Here is a 23,052-nt window from a genome sequence, read left to right as displayed (position 1 = left end):
CTCCATTTATCATTGCGCAGGCTCACAAGGTTCCCAACTAGAGGAGCTTTCTGCCTGTGATCACTCACCAAGTGTCTTACTCTATTGATAAATGGAGCCCAGACACTTAGGTCCACAAAGTTATACATTTATTTAATACTTCCATTATTATTATTATTATAGCATTGCATACTCATTCCTTTGTTCACACATCATGATAGTGTATGATCTACATTTACATGTCATTTGTTTGAAAGAGATTATTAATACCCCTACAGTGATTACGTCATTTGGATCTATTTCCCATGGTTATAAATTTCTTAATTTAAAAGGTAAATTATGAAGAACATTTAAAAGAAATATTAGCTGATCCATATAAAAGCATATAGACTGGTGCCAATTTGTACATGTAAACTATGAGCCTTTATTAGTACGCCATAACTTTTGGGCACTGGCACCATATATGAAAAAGCAGACTGCATTTTGTGCATTCCCACCAAAAAGGATCAGTAATATCTGGAACGATCCCATAAAGTGGCCCATTTCTCATAACACTGATTATATGTTCATATTAAGAAAAATCTTTCTGCAAAGGTTACAAATATATGGCGAGATTACGAGTCTTGTGTTAGCCTTAAAAAGCAGCGTTGAGAGGTCCCAATGCTGCTTTTTTCCTAACGCTGGAATTACGAGTCTTGAAATGACAGGTGTACCGCTCACTTTTTTGGCCAGACTCGGTAATACCGCAAATCCACTTACGTCAATTGTGTATCCTATATTTTCAATGGAACTTGCATATCGCCGGTATTACGAGTTTTCCAAAAAGTGAGCGGTACAACCTCTCCTGTCAAGCCTGGTACCGCATTTAAAAGTCAGTAGTTAAGAGTTTCATGGGTTAACGCCGTAGCATTAAACTCTTAACTAAAGTGCTTAAAAGTACACTAACACCCATAAACAACCTATTAACCCCTTAACTGAGGCCCCCCACATCGCAAACAATAAATAAATTTTTTTAACCCCTAATCTGCCGAACCGGACATCGCCGACACTATAAAAAATATATTAACCCCTAAACCGCCGCCCTCCCGCATCGCAAACACTACTTAAATTTTATTAACCCCTAATCTGCCGTCCCTAACATCGCCTACACCTACCTACATTTATTAACCCCGAATCTGCGGCCCCCAATAATACCGCAACTATATTAAATGTATTAACCCCTAAACATAAGTCTAACCCTAACCCTAACACCCTTAACTTAAATATAATTTAAATGAATCTAAATAAAATAACTAACATTAATTAAATTATTCCTATTTAAAACTAAATACTCACCTGTAAAATAAACCCTAAGCTGGCTACAATATAACTAATAGTTACATTGTAGCTAGTTTAGGATTTATTTTTATTTTACAGGCAACTTTGTATTTATTTTAACTAGGTAGAATAGTTATTAAATAGTTATTAACTATTTAATAACTACCTAGCTAAAATAAATTCAAATTTACCTGTTAAATAAATCCTAACCTAAGTTACAATTACACCTAACACTACACTATAATTAAATTAATTACCAAAACTAAATACAATTAAATACAATTTAAAAAAATGATCTAAAGTACGAAAAAATAAAAACACTAAATTGCAGAAAATAATAAAATAATTACAAGTTTTTAAACTAATTACACCTAATCTAATCCCCCTAATAACTTAAAAAGCCCCCCAAAATAATAAAAAGTCCTACCCTATACTAAATTACAAATAGCCCTTAAAAGGGCCTTTTGCTGGGCATTGCCCCAAAGTAATCAGCTCTATTACCTGTAAATAAAAGTACAATACCCCCAACATTAAAGCCCACCACCCACACACCCAACCCTACTCTGAAACCCACCCAATCCCACCTTAATAAAACCTAATACTAACCTCTTGAAGATCACCCTAACTTGAGAAGTCTTTACCCAGCCGGGCCGAAGTCCTCAATGAAGCCGGGCAAAGTGGTCCTCCAGATGGGCAGAAGCCTTCATCGAAGCCAGCCAGAAGAGGTCCTCCAGATGGGCAGAAGTCTTCATTCAGGCAGCATCTTCTATCTTCATCCATCCAGCGCGGAGCAGCTCCATCTTCAAGACATCTGAAGCGGAGCATCCTCTTCCAACGAAGTCCAACTGAAGAATGAAGGTTCCTTCAAATAACGTCATCCAAGATGACGTCCCTTCGATTCCGATTAGCTGATAGAATTCTATCTGCCAATTGGAATTAAGGTAGAAAAAATCCTATTGGCTGATGCAATCAGCCAATAGGATTGAAGTTCAATCCTATTGGCTGATTTAATCAGCCAATAGGATTGAGCTTGCATTCTATTGGCTGTTCCAATCAGCCAATAGAATGCAAGCTCAATCCTGTTGGCTGATTGCATCAGCCAATAGGATTTTTCCTACCTTAATTCCGATTGGCTGATAGAATTCTATCAGCCAATCAGAATTGAAGGGATGCCATCTTGGATGACGTCATTTAAAGGAACCTTCATTCTGTGTTTAGCCATCGGAAGAAGAGGATGCTCCGCGTCGGATGTCTTGAAGATGTACCCGCTCCGTGCTGGATGGATGAAGATAGAAAATGCCGTCTGGGTGAAGACTTCTGCCCGTCTGGAGGACCACTTCGCCCGGCTTGGATGAAGACTTCTCCCAGCTTCGTTGAGGACTTCGGCCGGGTTGGGTGAAGACGTCTCCCGGTGTTCCAATCAGCCAATAGAATGCAAGCTCAATCCTATTGGCTGATTGCATCACCCAATAGGATTTTTCCTACCTTAATTCCGATTGGCTGATAGAATTCTATCAGCCAATCGGAATTCAAGGGACGCCATCTTGGATGACGTCATTTAAAAGTATCTTCATTCAGTGTTAGGACGTCGATGGAAGAGGATGCCCCGCGTCAGATGGATTGAAGATGGACCCACTCCGCTCCAGATGGAAGAAGACAGAAGATGCCGTCTGCATGAAGACTTCTGCCGGTCTGGATGTCCTCTTCTGCCTGGATAGGATGAAGACTTCTGCCAGTCTGGAGGTCCACTTGTGCCCGGCTGGGTGAAGACGTTTCAAGGTAGGGTGATCTTCAGGGGGTTAGTGTTAGGTTTTTTTAAGGGGGGTTTGGGTGGATTTTAGAGTAGGGTTGGGTGTGTGGGTGGTGGGTTTTAATGTTGGGGGGTGGGTTGTATTTCTTTTTTTACAGGTAAAGAGCTGATTACTTTGGGGCAATGCCCAGCAAAAGGCCCTTTTAAGGGCTATTTGCAATTTATTATAGGGTAGGGAATTTTATTATTTTGGGGGGCTTTTTTATTTTATTAGGGGGCTTAGATTAGGTTTAATTAGTTTAAAATTCTTGTCATTTTTTATTTTCTGTAATTTAGTGTTTGTTTGTTTTTTTGTACTTTAGTTAATTTTATTTCATTGTAATTAGTTTTATTTAATTTAGTTAATTTATTTAATTATTTTAATGACAGTGTAGTGTTAGGTGTAATTGTAACTTAGGTTAGGTTTTATTTTACAGGTAATTTTGTATTTATTTTAGCTAGGTAGTTTATTAAATAGTTAATAACTATTTAATAACTACTGTACCTAGTTAAAATAAATACAAACTTGCCTGTAAAATAAAAATAAATCCTAAAATAGCTACAATGTAACTATTAGTTATATTGTAGCTATCTTAGGGTTTATTTTATAGGTAAATATTTAGTTTTAAATAGGAATAATTTAGTTAATAATAGTAATATTTATTTAGATTTATTTAAATTATATTTAAGTTAGGGGGTGTTAGGGTTAGGGTTATACTTAAGTTTAGGGGTTAATTACTTTATTATAGTGGCGGCGGTGTAGGGGGGGCAGATTAGAGGTTAATAAATATAATGTAGGTGGCGGTGGGCTCCAGGAGCAGCGGTTTATGGGTTAATATATTTATTATAGTTGCGGCGGGGTCCGGGAGCGACGGTTTAGGGTTTAATAAGTATAATGTAGGTGGCGGCGGTGTAGGGGGGGCAGATTAGGGGTGTTTAGACTCGGGGTACTTTAGGGTGTTAGGTGTAGACTTTTTCCATAGAAATCAATGGGATATCGGGCAGCAGCGAACAAGAGCTTTCGCTGCTGTCAGACTCCCATTGATTCCTATGGCATCCGCCGCCTCCAGGACGGCGGATTGAAAACCAGATACGCTGGGCCGGAAAAGTGGTGAGCGTACCTGGTAGGTTCTTGATAACTTCCAAAAGTAGTCAGATTGTGTCGAACTTGTGTTTGGAACATCTGTAGTGATGTAACCATCGATCTGTGTCAGACTGAGTCCGGCGGATCGTATGTTACGTCACTAAATTCTACTTTTACCAGTCTCTAGCCTTTGATAACTAAGGCAAATCAGGCTCGCCACAAATATGCTGCGGAATTCCATCGTATTTGCGGTTGACAGCTTGATAAATAGAGGCCAGTAGGTCAGAAATGCAAACAATGAGTTAGATATAAAAGTTTTTTTCTATCAGCCAATACCTCTCTCCAGTCCTTTCTAGGCTTGGATCTTTGAAGCAGAAATTAGCAACTGCAGAATTTAGTGGCTAAATATACATATATTTATTATTGTGCATAGGATAAATATGGGATTATTCTATTCTATTGCCATTACTAAACAGTATTGGGCAATAGTTTTGGTCACTGTCTTTAGAGACTAGTGTTAATAAACTGTGACAAATATATAATATTTATTCTGGTTTGTTAGAGTTTGGTGATTTTTTTTCATAGTTTTAACTAGTATTATTTTGCTATAACTGCATGATATTTCTTTTTGTGGTATGTGCAAATGCCATGCTTTCTTTTAAATAGCGTATTTTCCCTCTTTGATGTGATATCTGTGAAACTATTGATGGAGATACTATGGGCTAGATTACAAGTGGTGCACTAATGTTTGCACATGAGCGATATTATAATATGGCGGGTATGTTTGCATGCGTATTACAAGTTGAAAGTAAACTAGCGCAATCAAATTTAACTGCGTCGAGTTATCGCGACTGAAGACAGGGTTAAAAAAAAGTTCATATAAATATTAATAAAAAGTGTTTATAAGAGTTCAAATGTATAAGGTATATGGCTATGTATTTCACTGTAAATAAATACATATATGTCTAAATAATAATTATATAATAATATTTAATAATGGGCCAGGTTACAAGTGGAACACTAATTAATGCTCACTCTCAAGCATTAACTGCAATAGAAGTAAGCTTTTTGCACGCGTTGGGTTGCACATATTATGAGTTGAAAGTATAACTGTTTTCGCTAACGCACCAACCCAACAAGCACAAAAAGCTGAACTTAAAATATTGCACTTACGATAACCTATCCCCCCATAAAAGTCAATGGAGCAAAAAAAGTGAAAAAAAAACACCCCACTCGCGCGCAAACCTGATCGCATATGTGCACTAACCCAACATGAAAATATGAGTATTTCACAATACAATGTTCTTCACATAGAAGAATGTATACTATTTATTCATAAATAAATATTTATACATATATCTAAAGGTATTTTGGAAAAATATATATTTATACTTAAAAAAAATATATATATATATATATATATATATAACACATAAATATATAGCTATACCTACTCAAAACCTGCAAAAAGATTATGACTCACTGAAGGATAAGATGATGCTCATCCTTTTTTAGCAATAAAGTATTTTTTAATTAAGGTATGTACATTTTTTTAGACATAATGCTATTGCACTCTTAATAGACTACAGTGTAGCGTAAATATAACTTTGATATGCACTGGGAAAGAAAAACATTAGTTTGAATCACTTTATTGCTATATTTGCTTTATTGTGGTGGTCTCGAACGAAACCCGCAATATCTCATAGGTACGCTTGTACAGATATATATAGGAATATTTATTTAAAAATGCAAAGAACATATTCTGCCATGTGCAGAACATTGGAATGTGAAATATTTATAGTAAATACACAGTATAGCACTTTGTTACATTTTAATATTGCATAAATATGCTTTTACATGTTTTCATCTACTTGACTGCAAAGTGCTTCAATGTACTTATATATATATATATATATATATATATATATACTGTATATATATATACAGTATCTCAAAAAAATGAGTACACTCCTAACATTTTTGTAAATATTTTATTATATCTTTTCATGTGACAACACTGAAGGAATGACACTTTGCTACAATGTAAAGTAGTGAGTGTACAGCCTGTATAACAGTGTAAATTTGCTGTCCCCTCAAAATAACTCAACACGCAGCCATTAATGTCTAAACCGTTGGCAACAAAAGTGAGTACACCCCTAAGTGAAAATGTCCAAATTGGGCCCAAAGTGTCAATATTTTGTGTGGTCACCATTATTTTCCAGGACTGCCTTAACCCTCTTGGGCATGGGCTTCACCAGAGCTTCACAGGTTGCCACTGGAGTACTCTTCCACTCCTCCATGATGACATCACAGAGCTGGTGGATGTTAGAGAACTTGCGCTCCCCCACTTTCCATTTGAGGATGCCCCACAGATGCTCAATAGGGTTTAGGTCTGGAGACATGCTTTGCCAGTCCATCACCTTGCTTCTTTAGCAAGGCGGTGGTCGTCTTGGTCTTGTGTTTGGGGTCGTTATCATGTTTGAATATTGCCCTGCGGCCCAGTCTCCGAACTGAGGGGATCATGCTCTGCTTCAGTATGTCACAGTACATGTTGGCATTCATGGTTCCCTCAATTAACTGTAGCTCCCCAGTGCCTGCAGCACTCATGCAGGCCTAGACCAAGACACTCGCATCACCATGCTTGACTGTAGGCAAGACACACTAGTCTTTGTACTTCTCACCTGGTTGCCGCCACACGCTTGACACCATCTGAACCAAATAAGTTTATCTTGGTCTCATCTGACCACAGGACATGTTTCCAGTAATCCATATCCTTAGTCTGCTTGTCTACAGCAAACTGTTTGTGGGCTTTCTTGTGCATCATCTTTAGAAGAGGCTTCCTTCTAGGACGACAGACATGCAGACCAATTTGATGCAGGGTGCAGCGTATGGTCTGAGCACTGACAGGCTGACCCCCACCCCTTTAACCTCTGCAGCAATGCTGGCAGCACTCATACGTATATTTCCCAAAGACAACCTCTGGATATGAGCACGTGCACTCAACTTCTTTGATCGACCATGGCGAGCCCTGTTCTGAGTGGAACCTTGCCCACTGTGCTGCAGCTCAGTTTCAGGGTCGTCTTATAGCCTAGGCCATCTTTATGTAGAGCAACAATTCTTTTTTTCAGATCCTCAGAGAGTTCTTCGCCATGAGGTGCCATGTTGAACTTCAAGTGACCAGTATAAGATAGTGTGAGAGTGATAACACCAAATTTAAACCACCTGCTACCATTCACACCTGCGACCTTGTAACACTAATGAGTCACATGAAACCAGGGTGGGAAAATTGCTAATTGGTCCCAATTTGGACATTTCCACTTAGGGGTGTACTCACTTTTGTTGCCAACAGTTTAGACATTAATAGCTGTGTGTTGAGTTATTTTGAGAGCACAATAAATTTACACTGTTAAACAGGCTGCACACTCACTACTTTACATTTTAGCAGTGTCATTTCTTCAGTGTTGACACATGAAAAGATATAATAAAATATTTACAAAAATGTAAGAGGTGTACTCACTTTTGTGAGATACTGCATATATATATATATATATATATATATATATATATATATATATATATATATATATATATATATATATATATATATATATATATATATATATATATACAAAATAAACAGATAGAGTCCAGCACTTATTGAATTTCTTTAACCTGGCTGTGTGCTCGTTACAATGGGCTATCAGCAAAAACCCAAACAGATACAGTCCATATGTAGAAAGTAACAGCATCACTGCATCAATATTCTTAAAGGTGAATAATTTCTTTATTGGAGATATCACAACAATAAAACAGCGACGTTTCGGACCTACATGGTCCTTAATCATGCATGATTAAGGACCATGTAGGTCCGAAACGTCGCTGTTTTATTGTTGTGATATCTCCAATAAAGAAATTATTCACCTTTAAGAATATTGATGCAGTGGTGCTGTTACTTTCTACATATGGTATATATATATATATATATATATATATATATATATATATATATATATATATATATATATATATATATGTGTGTGTGTCTATATGTGTGTACATATGTATTTATGTGTTTATATGTGTATTTATATATGTAAATACATAAATACACATATCAATTCATAGGTACACATAAATAGACATTTATATATATATATATATATATATATATATATATATATACATCTTTAATGATGTATATGTCTGTATCTCTATGTTAAAGCCCTTTGTTGCCTTTTTTTTGTAACATTTGAGACCTCATATCTTTGAGCGCTTATACATTTTTTTGTTATATATCTATGTATACCTATATTTCCATTCCTATAGATAGATAGGTATAGAAATGTGTTTTACATTAACATTAACATTATCAGATATACACCGTGTGCACAATTATTAGGCAAGTTGTATCTTTGAGGATTCATTTCATTATTGAACAACTACAGTGATCTCGGTCAATCCAAAATGTTAATAAATCTCTAACATGAATATTTAAGAAAGTAAAAGTGAGGTTTTGGCTTTCTTAGGAGAATATATGTGTTCATAATTATTAAGCAACTAAATGAAAAACAAAAATTTTCCCATCTAACTTGTTTATTTTCATCTGTTAAAGTGAGAATAATAAACAAACAACTCAATATTTACAAATAAAGATTTCTGGCATTTCCAAAAAAACAAACTGTGACCAATATAGCCACTCTTCTTTTCAATAACATTCATTAGCCTTCCATCCATGGAGTCTGTCAGTTTCTTGAACTGTTGATAATCATTTTTTTGTGCAGCAGCAACCACAGCATCCCAGTCACTGTTCAGAGAGGTGTGCTGTTTGAGAAGGGCCTACACGTTCTCAATAGGGGTTAGGTCAGGTGAGGAAGGGGGCCATGTCATTATTCTTTCATCTTTAAGGCCTTTACTGAATAGCCACACATGCAATGGAGCATTGTCCTGCATAAATATCATGGTCTTCTTGAAAAATGCAGAGTTTTTCCTGTTCCACTGCTTGAAGAAAGAGTCTTCTAAAAACTGGCAATCGGTTTGTGAGTTGATTTTGAGTCCATCTCCAACCCAAAAAAGTCCAACTAGCTCATCTTTAATAATACCAGCCCATACCAGTACACCACCACCACCTTCCTGGTGTCTGAGTCGAAGTGGAGCTCTGTGCTCTTTACTGATCCAGCCACGGGCCCATAAATCTGGTCCGTCAAGGGTCACTCTCATCTCATCAGTCCATAAAACCTTTGAAAAATCTGTCTTTAGATATTTCTTGGCCCAGTCTTGACATTTCAACTTATGTCAAGACTGGGCCAAATCAACCTTCCTTACCTTGGCCATGTCTCTGAGCACTGAACAGCTTGTACTTCTGGGCACTCCAGGTAGGTTGCAGGTCTGGAATATGACAACACTGGAGGATAATGGGTTCCTGGTAGCTTCACATTTGATTCTTCTCAAATCTTTGGCAGTTAATTTGCGTCTTTTTTTCTCACATTTCTTGCGACCCTGTTGACTAGTTTCAACAAAACGTTTGATGGTTCTGTGATCACGCCCCAATACCTTAGCAATTTCAAAAGTGCTGCATCCCTCTGAAATCTAAAAAATAAGCTCTCTAAAAGTGGCTAATAGGGGGCGCTTCCAATATATATATAGAGAATATTTATCAATCTTGTACCAACTAATATGGATTAAACAACAATAAAAATAATGAAATAACAACAACACAATATAATAAAATAATAAATAATAATGATGTAGAAAATAATAATAATAATTAAATTAAAAACTGAACTGAGAATAAAGTGTCTTCTATGATTGGGGCTCGGCTGCTCTCCTCTTCACGCTCCCGGTGTTGAATAGTCTACAATAGCAGAAAAAACAGAGGTGCTCCTCATGTGTGTATCAATCGTTGTTACCATCAAAGATCAAAGCAAACGATCATTAAGGTGGGTACTCACATTAAGTAGAAGCACCCTTATGTGCTTGTGGACGCAGGCTTATATATTAAAGATATATCAGCTCAACTTCACCCAGCAAACAGGAAAATTTGTAGCTAAATCAATAGTGAGAAACATAACATGCTGTGTATAAACACTGCAGCAAATATGAGTTTGTATTAAAATCACTTTTAATTAAAACAAGTTAAAAAGGCAGAGTGAATAGGGACAGAGACAGTGCTCCCTTCATGCAATGCATTTCTGGGCCTTAGTACAAATGGCCGTTTCATCAGACATATCACTCTGAAAGACTTTTTACAATTTTTGACTTTTCAGAGTCAGTTAAATCTCTTTTTTGGCCCATTTTCCCTAAGGACAAGAAGCTGCCTAATATTATAGAGTGTTGATCTTCTAAGGTCACACCCTCCCTCATTACAGAAATACACATCACCTGATATGCTTAAATCTAATAAGCATTCAAGTTTATACAGCTTGGAGTTTGACAATATGCATACAAATGATGATTTGGTAAAAATACTCACTTGCCTAAGAATAATGCACACAGTATAAATATATATATATATATTTAATAATAAAAATGACATTTTTTTTTCTATGTGAAGAACATTGGAATGTAAAATATGAGTAGCATGCTTCGGGTTTACTCTTTATGTCTAACACAGTGATGGGCTAGTGCACATGAAGAATGAGGTACCTTAAGGCACATTATGAAAATATAAAATATAATATTAAACAAATACTAATAATAGTTATTAAAAAATGATTCTATGGATTATTTAGAATTATTTAGTACATCTATAATATATGTGTGCAAAGCCGACAGGAGTTCACTAATTCTTCATGTGCACTAACCCGTCATGAGTTACATTAAGTTGCGTTATGTATTTATTAAATGTAAAATATTGAACAATATTAATAATTAATGTAAATAATTATTATAGATGTACTAAAAAAATCTAAACAATCCATAAAATATATGTGTATATATATATATATATATATATATATATATATATATATATATATATATATATATATATATATATATATATATATATATATTGCAATTCCTATATAAGGATTTGATTAAGTGGACCAGTCAGCTGTTGAACTCTTCATTAATGGTTAAACTTCTGTTGGGAGAAATAAAGCAACTGTATCAAGAGGATCTGACAGGCTGTGAGTAGCCTCCTTGCTGTCATCATAACTCATGTTTTGGGGTCTGTACATGTGAGTACACATTTGGCATTTGCTAGTGATAAGTTTGTGGAACTATTACATATTACACCAGGAGCTTTGTGTCTGTGCGCCCTTCCCGCTCTTCTGTTGTTTTTAGGTTTTGCTGGGTTTTCCCTTGTCAGGGATATGCTCAGTTTTGGGGATAAGGCTGCGAGACATTTCAGATCCGTTCCTCCCACACATAAGAGTTAAGTAAAGACTGATTCTGTGCTACACAGGAGGACTGTAAATATACAGAGACTGGTGTTCCTTCTCATACCCTCAGGGATTTTCAGGTCTATAGCGCTTATACTACCTCTGTATCATTTGTGTTTTGTGTATGCCTATTTTTTCCATTTGGTCTAAAGGGCATTCAATTGTATAGCTGCTGCTGAGATGGAGTTCCAGGGGTATGGGGTATACTTTGATATCACCAATCGGAAACGCTCATTATCGGTTAATCTTAATGAAAATAATAATGAAGGTACTGATATAGATACCAGTACCAATCCAAGGGAGCTTTTTAGAAGAATTGAGAAATTAAGTAAAATACAAATACTCAATTGGTGTGATATTATAGGATTAGAAACCTATTTGAAGGCAGGTATCACACCGAAAGGTTTGACTCTTGCTAAAGTCCCTATTTTTAATAGCACTGATATCGAATTACTCACAGAATGGGATTCCATTTTGGGAGAATGTTCAGTTAAGCTAATAAAAGTGATTATAAAATTTAGAGAACAGAATATAGAGAAAGTAACGATAGAACTGAAAAAACTTGAAACGATTGTCTCTGTATATAAAGGGGAAGCACAATATGACAAGATAGACAAAGAAATCAGAGAATGTTTAGTGAGATTAGAGAGGGACACTAAGAATAAGAAAAAGAAAAAAATTGAAAGGGATTTTTTGGCCAAACAAAAGGAGGAGGCGGAAATTCTGGAAGCTGACACATCAGTTCCAATGACTACAAATACACCAGCTACACCCCTTTTGGAGAATGTTGGCCAGAAGACTCAGTTCAATTTTGCTAAATCTAATCTTATTAAACAAGTTAATAAACCCTCATAACACAGAGCTAGTATGATGAATGGGAATTCAAAGAAATGGGTAACAGCTAACAGTAATAGAAATACCAACTACCAAAATCAGTATAATTACACCCAGAGACAGAACAAACAACAATATAAACCAAAAGAATGGCATAGGAACACAAATAGGGGTTTCGGACATGAACAATATGGGGGTAATATACATTGGGGACAACCACAGACACATTATAGTGAGTACCCCAGGCAACAGTGGAAGAATTCTATTAATTATGATAATAGGACAAATTTTAGGTGTAAGGAATTTAGAGACTCACAGGATCAGGTAAGAGATTGGAGAGACCCTGTATCTCCTAGAATAACATCTAGAGGGAACAGGGATGGGGAAACAATGGAATATGCTCAGGTACTACAACAACAACATTTTTTAGAGATGAGTCCAGGAAACAGATTCAGGTCAAGGGCATTAATAAAGGGTGCAAGGTGAAACAGGTAGAGTGGGACCTGGAGTGGAGACTTCCACAAGGCCAACACCAGATATGGGGCTGAAAAAGAACCATAGAAACAGAAGAGGATGCCGAGCAGGAAGAACATTTCCACACAAAGAGAAGGAAACCATAGCTGAAAAGGCTCAGGATACTATAAAAATCTTTAATTTATCCTCACATACTTTAAATCCGGTAGAGGAGTCTCTTTTAAAGAGAGGTTTATCCTTCGCCCCTGTTAAAACTCCAAATTCATTCGATCTATTTGTGGACATTAATAAATTTGTGAGGAAACTTACACTAGCTAGACATTTTGAAAAAGAGAGGAATTGTAGAGAGGGTAATACACTTACAATTAATGACAAGGACACCTTGGAAGCACTGTTTGATTTAGAACAGGAAAATAGTAGCCAAATGCTATACTGTCCAGATGACTGGCCCAGGGGATTGACAGATATCCCTGAAATTGAGGGTGTAAAACAGGAATTCCAACACAGTAACTTAAGACCAAAGTTTATCTTCTTTCCAGTGCAGTCACAGGGGAAATTCATTACACAGTTTAAAGAAACAGTTCTACAAGAGTGCATGGATATGCGCAAAGATTTCAAAATTAAGAAACACAATCTAAGTTTGAAAGAAAAAGAGGCACTATCCCTTTTAAAGAGCAATGAAAGTATTATCATAAGAGATGCAGACAAGGGGGGTGGGATCGTCATTCAGGACAAAGTGGACTATTTGAAAGAAGCATATAAATTGCTCTCTGACACTGACACTTATAGAGTCCTGAGTGGGGACCCAACAGCTCCCTTTCAAAAAGAATATGCAGCACTTATAAATCAGGGACTACAAGATAAAGTATTAAACATTAAAGAATGGAGATTTCTGGCAAATGAGGAACCCAGCAAGGCTGTGTTTTACCATTTGCCAAAAATCCACAAAAATTTACAGTGCCCCCCGGGAAGGCCGATAATATCCGGTATAGATTCGCTGACAGCTAGACTGTCGGAATATGTGGATACTTTTTTAAAACCCTTTGTGATTTATTTAAAATCACATTTGAGGGATACACCACAATTATTGGAAATCATACAGGAAGTGCCCTGAAAACCAACATACAGATGGGCCACACTAGATGTACACTTCAATCCCCCATGGCGGTGGTATTGAAGCAGTCAGATACTTTCTAGGAGGTAACCCACTACTACAGGAGGTGCAGAAAGTATTTATTCTAGATGCTATAAGGTTTGTTTTGGAGAAAAACTATTTCCTTTTCCAGAACAAATTTTACCTACAAACAAGCGGCACTGCCATGGGGACAAAGTTTGCACCAAATTTTGCAAATCTTTATATGGGATATTTTGAAGATTATGTGATATATGATGAGGGGGATATAAAAATGAACACCTAATTTTTTGGCGAAGGTACATAGATGATATTCTGATCATCTGGGACGGAGACGATCCCAGTTGGTCAGAATTCACAAGAGAACTGAACTCAAACTGTTTGAATCTAAGATTCATTGAGAGTATTGATTATAAAGAAATACAGTTTCTAGATGTAACATTATTTCATAAAAATGGGGATATCTGTACCAGAAATTTCCGGAAAGAAACTGACACGAATGGGTATCTGGATGCCAGAAGTGGGCATCATCCTAGATGGATTGAGAATATTCCATTCGGTCAGTTTCAGCGGATAAGGCGAAATTGTACACTTTCACAAGATTTTGAGGAAGAATCAAAAATCTTAAAGGATCGGTTTAAAGCTAAACATTTTTCAGACAAAGTAGTGGATAGAGCTTATAATAGAGCAAAAACTTTGGATAGGAATTTTCTATTGGGTAAGAAAACAAGAATAGAAAATAGTACAAATAGCCATCAATTGACTCCAAAACAATAACAAGACACAAGGAAGAAGGGTTTAAATTTGTAACAACATTTAATAGTGGTTACTCAAGTATAAAAAATATCATGAATAAACACTGGGGGATTCTAATAAGAGACCCCCTTTTGAGAGATAGTATTGGAAAGAAGCCAGAAGTAATTTTTAGAAGAAATAGGAACTCAAAGAATGTGGTAGCCCCCAGTATAGTTAGACAAGAGAAGAAAGAAAGGAAGGGTCTTATACAATCCACTACTCTAACTGGGTTCTTTAAATGTCACAGAAAAAAATTGTGTGTGTTGTGATCAAACACACAAATCTAAAGATTATAATAAAACCATTGGCAGGGACATGAAGGAAAGAGAGCTTAACATCAAAGAGAGATTAAACTGCAAATCTGATTTTGTCATTTATATGCCCCCTGAAGTATATTGGGAGAACAAAGCGCTTGCTAAAAACAAGATGTCTTGAACACGTAAAAAATATTCTTATTTCTTATTTTTTAAGGCAGGTATCCTTAAAAATCCACTTGTGAAACATTTTAAGAACGTACATAATAGTGATCCATAGCAATTTTACATCAAAGCTATAGAACAAGTACAAGTAGGACCAAGAGGTGGCAGTCGCTTGCTAGAGCTTAGAAAAAGGGAGACCTTTTGGATCCACACTTTAAGAAGTCTGGAACCATCTGGTCTAAATAGGGACATTGACCTCACAGCCTTTTTATAGATAAATATTCCTAGGTATATAAACACATAGGTAAAGCATGTTATTGGTTTTAGGTTTTACACACTAACACTATGGTGGGTATATATTAACCTAGACATGCACCTGTGAAGTTATTAATGTGAAGGATTATTAACTTGTTTTTAGGTGTATTTAATAAAAAGAAGCAGTTGCAAGCAGGCAGCTTCACACATCTTTCTCCATTAAGAATGATGTTGCAGACAAAATACTACAGAGTGTGAACAATAAGTAGAAAGCATCAGGATATAGAGTTTAGATCATCCTTTGGGTAATTTATGGCCACTATACAAACTGTTGTGTTTTGAGTGGGACAGGACCAAAGGGGTTAATGATTGTATTAAACATTTTAGTGTCTCATTATAGAAAATATCATCTTCTACTTGCAAATAGAATGACTAATGAATGATGAATTATTGTTTTTAAACATTTAAATTGTTTTAGCTTGTATTAGAAATAATTATTCTATCATATTACATGATACTGATGTGGAAAAACTTGCCCTTAAAATGGGTTTCAAACTGTATTACTGACAACAGTGTGGGTTATACTTGCCAACAAACAAGATGGTGGAAGGGAGGGCTTTTACTGTGAGCTTAGATGCATAAATAAAGAGTAGTAGGTGGGCGTCACCTACCTCTGAAGAAGCGACCAATAGCATTGCGAAACGCATCAGGACACGCCCCCCCCCCGACTCGAATTCAGTGATTTACACTGTTTTATAGTGTCACTGTACGAAATATACACAGTTTAGTGTGTCAAATGTAAAAACTTATATTAAACTGGACATTTTTGCTGCTAGTGGATTGCATGCAGTTTTAAAGTATTGGTTTTTAAACACCTTTTATTCTGGAATAAAGCACATTTAATTTTTCACACATACCAAGGTGATCAGTGTTGCAACTGTTCAGTGCTTTTTGCCTTACCAAGTGGATCAGTGTTTTTTAACCCCTCAGGACATTTTGCAATTGCAATTCCTATATAAGGATTTGATTAAGTGGACCAGTCAGCTGTTGAACTCTTCATTAATGGTTAATCTTCTGTTGGGAGAAATAAAGCAGCTGTATCAAGAGGATCTGACAGGCTGTGAGTAGCCTCCTTGCTGTCATCATACCTCATGTTTTGGGGTCTGTACATGTGAGTACACATTTGGCATTTGCTAGTGATAAGTTTGTGGAACTATTACATACTACACCAGGATCTTTGTGTATGTGCGCCCTTCCCTCATCTGTTATTTTTAGGTTTTGCTGAGTTTTCCTTTGTCAGGGATACGCTCCGTTTTGGGGATAAGGCTGCGAGACATTTCGGATCCGTTCCTCCCACACATAAGAGTCAAGTAAAGACTGATTCTGTGCCACACAGGAGGACTGTAAATATACAGACACTGGTGTTCCTTCTCATACCCTCAAGGATTTTCAGGTCTATAGCACTTATACTACCTCTGTTTGTATCATTTGTGTTTTGTGTATGCCTATTTTTTCCATTTGGTCTAAAGGGCATTCAATTGTATAGCTGCTGCTGAGATGGAGTTCCAGGGGTATGGGGTATACTTTGATATCACCAATCGGAAACGCTCATTATCGGTTAATCTTAATGAAAATAATAATGAAGGTACTGATATAGATACCAGTACCAATCCAAGGGAGCTTTTTAGAAGAATTGAGAAATTAAGTAAAATACAAATACTCAATTGGTGTGATATTATAGGATTAGAAACCTATTTGAAGGCAGGTATCACACCGAAAGGTTTGACTATTGCTAAAGTCCCTATTTTTAATAGCACTGATATCGAATTACTCACAGAAATATATATATATATAATCCAGGTAATCCTCCCACCTGGCTCTAGCCATCAGAGATACCCCAAAGCAGGAACAAACACAGGAATTATCCAAAAGGCTATTTTGGATAATTCCTGTGTTTGTGCCTGCTTTTGGGTATCTCTGATTGCTAGAGCCAGGCGGGAAGATTACCTGCGTTCAATATACTTTGATGCAAGCAGAACACCGGGTGGTTGGATAGATGGTGTGTGCTGTTCCCTACATTCTTTAATATACAGTATATAGGCCACCAAGAGGCAAGATAGCGTTATACAAAAATACAAATAATAATAAAACAAGTGTAAAAAACGAGTGTAAAAAAACACACATAAGAGTCCAAAATTACAGAAACATAGAAGTGTTAGAAAAGAGAATCCAATCCCAGAAGAATGTCAGTTCTTATGCAAGCCTCCCACAGATGTACACTTACTTAAAGAACCCTCAATCAATATGAGGTAAGGTAGGTCGTATCGGTATACTTGGTACCTCCCAGAGTATGAAACAGGATGTCTGTATTGTTATGGCTCCACCGGTTTTTCAATTTATTCAATATGAAAAACTTTCAGCAACCAGTAGTGACTCTGCCCAGTTAGTCTGTAGTTTGGACAACTCTCTCAGCAAAGACATAAAACAAAGAACCAAAAGTGGCTCATCAAAATTTAAAACAAATTGGCAAATAGCAACAAGTGCCCCATAAATGACATCCTATGATCCAAATGACTCTTAACAGAGAGAGGCACACAGCCTCTATAATCTAATTTGTTTCAAAGGGTACTATTGCATAAAATCCCTTCTTACTCACAGCGGTATTCGTTAGCCTTTAAATAGCTGGAGGCACCAATACTGATCTAATTGTGAACGTGGTCCCAAGATTCCTGAAAGTGTGACGCGGATTATGTAGCCGGTGTAGGCGTAAGGGAAGTATTAGGTCACCAGTTGCCATGGTGGCCAGGAGCAGCGCTATGTGACCTGTTGCCATATACACCAGAATCAATCCGTGCCACGAATCCCGCATAACACTCACGGATACAAGGGCAACCACATATTATGCTGAAGTCTTGATTCCTTTATATCTACGAGCCTAAGTGAATATTATTAAACATGTTAAAATATTAAAATAATAATAAAAACACACATATATTTTAAAATTGAATAAATAAGCATATATATTGTTCATATTAAGAGAGAGAGAGAGAGAGAGAGAGAGAGAGAGAGATCTCCTCATATTTCAAATTAGTTATAAAAAGGGTATTCTTTAGAAAACACAAATTCAAACTTATTATATAATCTCCTACTCCCCAAACCAGAAGAGAGAAAAAGAGGGAAAAGTTAATCATATCCAATATTATTTAGTAAAATCCACCATATCTATAATTCCGTTTAGGGAAAAATATATATATGTATACACATATCTTAATTATCTAGAGGCCCTAGTCTGTATGTGATCTTAATATTGTATGTCACAGCCCATTATTCTATCCTACAAAAAGGCTACAATGTCAGTGTCTTTATTCAAACCAAGCGGAATTCTCTAGGATTTCTCTAGGATTTTCTCTTTTTCCCATATGGACATGTTCTAATATAGTGCCTCTTAGGCAACTTGGGTCCTAATTGTGAACCAATTTGTAGATTTAAGGCCTTGATGTTTGTTACATGCTCATGTAACCATTTCTTGTATGGCCTGGTGGTCCTCTCATTGTACTGCAAATTACAGCTACATTGTAAGAGGTACACCACAAAGGTAGTTTTACAATTCACAAGACTATCAGCTCACATTTTTTCTCATTTGTGGTAGAACAGACTATCTTGGTGGGATTGTTTCCATTATACATGTGATCACAAGAGATACAATTGAGTCTTCTTGAGTCTATAGCTACATCTGGGTCACGGTGGATGTCACGGCACTATACTCCAATATCCCCCATGCCCTGGCTAAAATCTGAAACTGATCTTACAAAAATAAAACAAGAATTCCTCCTAGAGTCCATCAGTTTTATCTTGGAAAAAACTTTTTTCTTTTTGAGAATGACTTCTATCTACAGGTTAGCGGTATGGCTATGGGCACTAAATTTGCCCCTAGCTACACTAACCTGTATATGGGATATTGGGAGGAAAAGAGTATTTGGAAAAGCAATCCCTAAATAGAGAACATTATAATCTGGGCCAGGTATATTGATGATATTATCCTAATCTGGAAAGATGAGTAAAAAACACTGAAGGATTTCATTATGTATCTTAACAATAATGTTATGAATTTGAAATTTACTGAAAAATATAGTAAAGCTGAAATATAATTTCTAGGCTTAGTCCTTTTCCATGAAAAAGGGAGATAAAAACCATATTATTTACAAAAGAAATTGAAAGCAATAGATATATTCATGCTTCCAGTGGACATCACCCCACCTGGATTAAAAATATACCCTCTGGACAATTTGAAAGAATAAAATGAAATTGTACACACCCAAGTGATTTTGAGAAAGAATCTAATGTCCTCAAAAAAAAGTTTTTGGAGAAAGGATATAAAAAGATTTGGGTGGAATTGCCATAGAAGAAAATTAAAAACAATCACCTAGATTACGAGTTTTGCGTTAACAGGGGTGCGGTGCTAACGCTTAGTTTATGTTCACCACTCACCTACAAACAACGCTGGAATTACAGGTTTTTTTCAACCCAGCGTTAGCCTCTAAAAAGTGAGCGAAGAGCAAAATTTAGCTCCACATCTCACTGTAATACCAGCGCTGCTTACGGTAATCTGCCGCCCCCGACATCGGCGACACCTGCATTTTATTATTAACCCCTAATCTGCCCCCCCAATGTCGCCGCAACTATATTAAATGTATTAACCCCTAATCTGCCGGCCCCGACATCGGAGACACCTGCATTTTATTATTAACCCCTAATCTGCCCCCAATGTCGCCGCAACTATATTAAATGTATTAACCCCTAATCTGCTGCCGCCAACGTCGCCGCAACTATATTAAATATATTAACCCCTAATCTGCCGCCGCCAACTAAATACTTACCTATAAAATAAATCATAAGATAGCTACAATATAACTAATAGTTACATTGTAGCTAGTTTAGGGTTTATTTTTATTTTACAGGCAACTTTGTATTTATTTTAACTAGCTACAATAGTTATTAAATAGTTATTAACTATTTAATAACTTCCTAGTTAAAATAAATACGAATTTACCTGTAAAATAAACCCTAACCTAAATTACAATTACACTTAACACTATACTATAATTATACTAATTTCCTAAATTAACTACAATTAAATTAAATAAACTAAAGTACGAAAAAAATAAACACTAAATTACAGAAAATAATAAAATAATTTCAAGAATTTTAAGCTAATTACACCTAATCTAATCCCCCTTATAAAATAAAAAAGCCCCCCAAAATAATAAAAATCCCTACCCTATACTAAATTACAAATAGCCCTTAAAAGGGCTTTTTGTGGGCCATTGCCCCAAAGTAATCAGCTCTATTACCTGTAAAAAAAGACAATACCACCCCAACATTACAACCCACCACCCACACAACCAACCCTACTCTAAAACCCACTCAATCCCCCCTTAAAAAATTCTATCAGCCAATCGGAATTGAAGGGACGCCATCTTGGATGACGCCATTTAAAGGAACCTTCATTCTGTATTTAGCCATCGGAAGAAGAGGATGCTCTGCGTCGGATGTCTTGAAGATGGACCCGCTCCGCGATGGATGGATGAAGATAGAAGATGCCGTCAGCCCATCTGGAGGACCACTTCGCCCGGCTTGGATGAAGACTTCTCCTGGCTTCATTGAGGACTTCGGCCCGGTTGGGTGAAGACGTCTCCCGGTAAGGTCATTTTCAGGGGGTTAGTGTTAGGTTTTTTTTAAGGGGGGATTGGGTGGGTTTTAGAGTAGGGTTGGTTGTGTGGGTGGTGGGTTTTAATGTTGGGGGAGAATTGTAATTTTATTTTCAGGTAAAAGAGCTGATTACTTTGGGGCAATGCCCCGCAAAAGGCCCTTTTAAGGGCTATTTGTAATTTAGTGTAGGGTAGGGTTTTTTTATTTTGAGGGGCTTTTATATTTTCTTAGGGGGATTGGATTAGGTGTAATTAGTTTAAAAATCTTGTAATTTGTTTATTATTTTCTGTAATTTAGTGGGGTTTTTTTGTACTTTAGATAATTTTATTTAATTGTAATTAATTGTATTTAATTTAGGTAATTAATGTAATTGTAGTGTAGTGTTATGTGTAATTGTAACTTAGGTTAGGTTTTATTTTACAGGTAAATTTGTCTTTATTTTTTTTTATAATCTTTTTATTAGTTGCCGACAAACAGTACAATATTCACATTTGATATCATGTATAACACTTGATTTAGTACATGTATGACAAAAGATAAACAGTTCACAGATCATCTAACAAAGTATTATACAATTTTAATCGGCATTTTTAGGGTTGGTTTCCTCCGAAGAACCTCTCTGAGGAAAGCACAAAAAGAAAAAAAAAGAAAAGTACAAAGTAGTTAAAACTTAGGAAAAAGGGAGAAAAAAAAAAAAAGAAAGAAGGGAAGACAACAGCCTTCCATTTTCCTCCCCTCTCTTTGCTCTCCTTTCGCTATCTACTACTACTCTATATTCCCCGGACCTGATGCTTATATCTCAGAGACATTTGTTATCCATGTATGAGGAAATAGTTCTAATATAACCATTTCCGCGAAACTATTGGAGGATAGAAAGGGCCATAATATCTGTTTTTGTATAGATAGAGGGTAATACTTGATGATGCTGTACCAATTATATAAAAATTTCTTGATTCTTTTTTCTGAAGAATCTTGAAGATGATAAGATTCAAAACTTATCTGTTCTTGAATGGTCTGCATAACCTCAGAGACATCAGGTCCTCTACTCGCTTTCCATTTTTTTAATATACTCTGTCTTACTGCCATTATCGTAATATTAAGTGGATATACCCAACTATTATTTTGGTTGCTGGAAGTCCTTAATAAGATAATGTCCTGAAATGTGAGAGAGACAGTCAACTGATGAATAGTGTTAAACCAATATCTAATCTTTGACCACAACTGGCTTATCTTAGGGCATGCCCAAAACATATGAAATAAATTTGCTTTCAAATATGAACATCTTGGGCATCCTGAAGATCTAGTTTCATAGAATCTAGCCAGTTTAGCAGGATATAAATAATAGTTGTTTATAAGCTTCATATGGGATTCCTTCCAACTTGATGGAATTTTACATTTGTCTAGAATATTAAAACTCTGCCTAATTTTATCCTGATCTATATCTGGAATGGTAGGGATCCAAAAATTACAGATCCTATCAATGAAACCTTGCGTTTGTTTTGAAAGCATAATATCATATATTAGTGAGATTGATGTAACCCCTGCCGTAAATCTCTGTAGTAAGATCCTGATATCGGACCACACAATAGCCAAGGGAAACATCCATTGCTGCGCATTGCCAAAATGCCGTAGCTGAAAAAAGCAAATAAATCAGTTCTGGGTAAACTATATCGTAAAAATAAAGTTTCTCCTGGCAAAACTCGACCATCTGGCCCTAGTGCTTGATAGATCCAGCTTAAACCTCTCTCTGCCCATATCCTAAAGGCTTTTTGGTTAATACCCGGGGAAAATAATGGATTACCCTGAATAGGGAGAAATTCTGAAAAAGTAAAATCTACCTCTAGTCTTTTACAAAATTTATGCCAGGCCAAGACTACGTTCTT

The sequence above is a fragment of the Bombina bombina genome, chromosome 5, assembly GCF_027579735.1.
Source record: "Bombina bombina isolate aBomBom1 chromosome 5, aBomBom1.pri, whole genome shotgun sequence".
In the NCBI taxonomy this organism is placed as follows: domain Eukaryota; kingdom Metazoa; phylum Chordata; class Amphibia; order Anura; family Bombinatoridae; genus Bombina; species Bombina bombina.
Note: the sequence above shows the minus strand (reverse complement) of the source record.